The following is a 5,654-nucleotide window of genomic DNA, read 5'->3' as shown; positions in this document are numbered from 1 at the left end:
AAAAAAAAGGCGGGGCGCACTGAGCTTTCTTTGCCTCGGGTACTTACAATCCACTGCTGATTACACATTCAGCTTCTCCGCCCGGAGCGAAGCGAAAGAGGAAGCAGATGGGAGCAAAGCGCCCGAGGCTCTGAGCATCCAAGCGTCTCTTTTTCGATTTCTTTGTTCTTCCTGCTCCTTGGCAAAGTGGTCCGCTACAGATTAACGGTGAAAGCTCTAACAGACTGTGCGAAATCTCTATTAAAGCCGCTGCTTTGAGCACCACGCTCAGCACTTCAGCAACCCCCGTACGCAGCGGCCATCTTCTCCCCAGAGCATTCCATTAATTAAAAAAAATAAAAAAAAAAAAAAACTGAACAGGCAGAGAATTATCCAATCTTTTCATCCTCCTTTGTTCTACCTGAACTTTAATAATGAGGTAGATGCTTTGGGACATTCTAATAAAAAGGATGTATGTCTTGAGAGTTGTTCAGCTTTGGAGACAGAGAAGTCCAGCTGTTTACAGAAACAACTCTGAAGACTCTGAGAAGACAGAGTGAAGAATTTCTCTGGCTTTGGCAAAACAGAGTTAACAGCAAGAGGTAAGTCAGGATGTGGAACAGGTGGACAGGAGGTAAATAAAGTAGAGAGGACAAACAGATGAAGCGAATCATTTCTGACCACCCATCTGAGCATAGAGATCTGAAGAACATTAAATGAGTACTTTCCATCACCAGTTGTGTGTGACTTAGTGAACACCATGTTCTCCATCCTTGAACTAGTTTCATCGGTAGTTGACTACATCTGACTCCATAGACTTCAGAATCTACTTTGGTCTAATTAAAATAGGAGATATTTTGTTTGAAAATCCTTTTCATACGTGAAATGGTTCATGATTAGCTGTAAGTAACAGAAAGGGCTTTCACTTCTACAGAGAGCTCATTGGGCAAAACTGCAATTTGGGATCCCTACATAATTTCTACTTTTTTTTTTCGTTTAAGATTCCATGTTTCCAGCAGTTGCTTTTTATATTAACTTCACATTACAATTACATTTGTGAAATGTGAAAAAAAATGCTGCCTTATTTATACTTTGTATTCCAACAATATAGACTATCACATGATACCAATATTTGCTTGTCCCTAAATTTCTTTAGTACCATTTTCTTTCCAAAAATATTTTAAAACTTTATCTCTTTCATGCTAAATTTCTATCTGATATATTGATTTTATATTTTAAAAAATTTTATATTTTTTAAAATTCATTTTTTCCAATAATGGTCCATGAGACTTTTGGGGAAATATACTGTGTTTTATTTTAGTTTTACAACTGCACTGCCTAACATTCTAACCGGTAATTTTTTTTTTTTATTGAGTTGAGTATCTCCTCAAGATTCACTAGTAATCAAGCATTTCTTACAGAAAAATTTCAATGTGCTCCATGAAGAGAATCCAATTCTGAAATATAAATTTCAGAATACTCCTCTGAAAAAGTTAACACTAGTTGGGTTAAAAAGTCAGAAAACATTGCAACTGGAAAGAGACTATAATTGTTGTCAAACAAAATTGAAACTAATAATCTGAAGGATGCAATATTATACTTTGCAGCAAATATTGAACATGGATGTTTTATAATATAACAAAAGCATGTTTCATTCATTGGGTTATTTTCTATTAAATAATAGTGACCATTTTGAAGAATAATAAAAACGATTCAATAACAGTTCACTTCATCAGAGTTATGATTGATGCAAGTGGACCTCAGGAATTCCTTCAATAGAATTAATACACCAAATTTTTATTTTACAAGGCATTTCCATACCCCAGCTAGCTATTTATTCATTTATCCGTAAATAGCTACAATGGTAAGCAATGGCTTCTATTGCTATCAATATCATTAAAGAGAGACACTGATAATTTTTCTGCCATCTAAGCAAATCATAAATCTTATTCCCACTTAATTTTGAGAACCAAACAGAAAACAAACTTGTACTTTGAAAGTCAACTTAGTTAAATGACACAAGATTTGGTAAAATTACGTTTTTCAAAATGAGGCAAAACACTGGATTTTAAAGGAAATGTTTTCAGAACATTTAGAAAATAAAAAATACACATATAAATAGCTATAACAACTGGCTAAGACAAGCGTAATACAACTAACATCATAAGCGACATAAATTTTAAGTCATGTGCATCAAATCTGATTAACTCATACCAAAATGAGTTTCATAATATAATTCACACAATAAATAAATTGCTTTAGAAAAGGAAAAATAATCAGTGTCAGGTGGATTAATAGGAGGAAAAATATTAAAGAAAACAGGACTCAGTGGTGGTAGAATTTGGATAATCACTAAGAAAGGGAATATTTTAAAAGAATTAACTGCATTTACATATAAAACAGATGCAGGATCAACTTGACAGAAGATATATGTAGTCAGAAAAGGACTGATTTTGCAAAGCCTTGAAAGTCATTTGTTAATTTTTACTGAAGTTTTATGAAGAAGATGCTAGTGAAGTTATTCTGGCAGCAAAATGCAAGACAGGCTGAAGTAGAGACAGACCGACAAGCGAGTAGGAATAGTTGGGGCTGGTGCAATCATATGCAAGGAACTGAAGCCAAGGCAACAGCAAAGGGGAAGATGCACAAGACATCCCGAAATAAGAGATTACTGAGTGAACACAACTGAAATAGATGAGCTCTGGACAACCAAAGGGAAGAAACCACAGATGCCTAAAAATGCTGCTTTTTTAAACTATAAAAATGAAATTAGTACAAAGAGGAAAATGAATAAGCAAGGCCAAAATTGTTGGCCATTTACTAAAATAGGGTTAGCATCAGTTGTATAAACTTATTAGAAATAGGACCATAGGACCAAAATAAGAATTTGAACACTCTTCCTCACTTTCCTTAAAACGATGTGTGAAAAATTACACTAAATTAAGATGAAAAACTCACAAATTACCTGAATATTTTGGTATCATGTATATGTGATGGATTTATCAGCTTTTTGTGGCTGTGACCAAAATACCTGACAAAAACATCTTAGAGGAGGAAAAATGTACTGTGGCTCACAGTTTCAGTCCATGGTCAGCTGTTACATAGCTCTGGGATGCAGTGGACCATCATGGCAGAAAGGTTTGGTGGAATAAAGCTGCTGAGCTTCAGCTATCTAGGAAACAGAGATACAATGAGGGGAGGGATTAACAGAGTGGGAACTGAAGTGGTATGGTGTGGCTAGAGGAGGTGTGGATTGGGGCAAGGCTTTGGGTATATACTTTTATTTGGCAAGTGAAACCTATCTCTGCTTCCTGTTCACCATGTGAACTGATTCCCTCTGCCACACTCTTCCACCACGATGTTCTGCCTCACTTCCAACTCTCAGGATTGGAGCTGGACTTCTACGGACTAAGACCTCTGAAACAGTGAGCCTCAACTGAACTTCTCTTCCCTGAAATTGTTCTGCTCAGATCCTTTAGTCACAGTAGTGAAATCGCTGACTAAAACAGATCCTATAGGAATAACTCACATACAAAAAGTTTCACAAATAAAAACCATCCATCGAGACTTGTCTGGGAGTAATCATAGATCCATTGCTCATAGTGGAAGAATAATACATATATTTTATTTCAACCCATAGGTCATTGGTTGGAACAAATTCTTGTAACAAAAGACAGGTTGACTAAAGAAAAACAAAAATATATGTGTAGGAGTTTATTAACAGGTATACTTCATATATCCATGGGAGATACCAGAAAATAGATCTCAGAGAAGTATCTTTGAATTCCAACTCATACATCATCTTCAACAAAGAATAAAAAATTATTCAAAAAGTACCAAGACAAAACAAAAATATTTTGAGTCTCTTAGGAAGACAAGTAAAGTGAAGACAAATAACTGGCAGGCAAAGACTAGTTAGTAAAGTGTCCTAATGTAGTTTCATCTGGTACTATCTCCAGTCTCATAAGATTCCAAAGTTCTTTAGTGGTCCATCACTTGTTCTCCCCAGTAGAGAGGAGATCAGGATATTTTTGTGTTTGTGAATTTATGCCTTCCTTTTAGGCAAATTGAGAGAAGTCAAAGAGAGTCCCTGCATCTGGTTCTTAATTGTATTCGGCTCAACAACTCTTCATAGTTTAGAGTAGCATATTATGGTTCCCCACATATGAAATTTTAGATAGGCTAAAAGAAATTTAGAATATCATCACAGTTTGGATATGAAGTGTGCCACATAAGCTCTAGTCTTACTGCAGACATGTCTGGAGGTGAAAGAATTGGATTTTGAGAACTGTAACCTAAGCAGTTTATCCTAGTTTGAATGGACTGACAGGGTGGTAACTCTTGGCCTGTGGGACATGATTGGCGGAGGTGGGTCACCGAAGACACCCCCTCCCTGGAAGTACTCCTTTTGGCAGCTTTGGGGGCCAGGGTACTCTGCTTCCTGGATGCCATGAAACACATAGCCCTCCCCTGCCACTCCTTTCCCCCACGATATTCTGACTCTTGTTGGGTCCAGAGCTTCGGACTTGATCTACCATGGAATATACCTCTGAAACTGTGAGCCAAGAAACTTTTTCTCCTCTAAGTTGTTCTTGTTGAGTATTTTGGTCGCAGCAAGGTAAAGCTGAATAACACAGTTCTAGAGTGGAAATCATGCTGCTTTTACGTGTATTAATAATGATTTTTGCTGAAATATCATTACTCTCTAAGAGAGAAATATATATTTTCCCCCCACTAAATCAGGACTCATCTAGTTGCAAATTACTGATATTCAGAGCATAAATCAGAGACCAGGAGATTTTGAATCACTCACGAACTTGTCAGAAATATACAATCCCGGGTCTATCCTAACTTACTGAGTCAGAATCTACTTTTAAACAAGATCCTAAAGTATATCCATGAAAGTGTGCAAAGTACTGAATTTTCTTTACACAGATTCACCCGTTCAGATGTGCAGATAACTAACTTTGCCTTTCTATGATATACTATGATTACAATTTTAAAGTTTTATACGAACGACATTAAATCGTTTTGTTTAATGGTAAAAGAAGGAGACTAATGTGAGTGAAATCTACTTCAGGCCTGGTATTGTGTTAGACATCTCCGAATCCATTAACTCAGTATGTACAGCACCCCCTGAGAAGCGCTGCTATCTCCGCATCTCGCAATGTCAAAAGCAGCCTCAGGTTAAGTACCTCTCTTTCACGGAGTTGATTTATTCAATAACCATCGTGTATCTCATTTCTGAAAATCCCTGAGAACACCGTGGGCCTGGCCCCTCGGGTCCTGGGACGTATCGTACCTTGTAAATACGGGAAAGCGCAAGGCAGCTTAAAGGTTTCTAAAAGAGAAAAGCAAACTTTTCCGAAGTGTTCAGGAAAACTTCTATTCCAAGAAAGTGCTTAACCGGTTTCCGTGGAGCGCATTTTGCGGAGCCAATTTAGGAAAGGCAGCGCTTCGAGCTTTGTCGGGGACCCGGCGGCCGTCGAGGCTGCAGCGACGGGACCCCCGGCGCCCGGCGGGGCGGGCGCGGAGGTTGGGACTGGCCCCGGAGTGACCGGCAGCCATCGCTGGGCAGCAGGCGAGCAGGTGGCCGCCCGGCTGCCCGCGGGCGGGTGGGCTGGCTGGGCCACTCCCGGGGGCCGCCTCTCCACCCAGGCACCGCCCCTGATCCC

This window comes from Marmota marmota, unplaced genomic scaffold (assembly GCF_001458135.2).
Source record: "Marmota marmota marmota unplaced genomic scaffold, marMar, whole genome shotgun sequence".
Lineage (NCBI taxonomy): Eukaryota > Metazoa > Chordata > Mammalia > Rodentia > Sciuridae > Marmota > Marmota marmota.
This window is presented reverse-complemented; position numbering follows the sequence as displayed.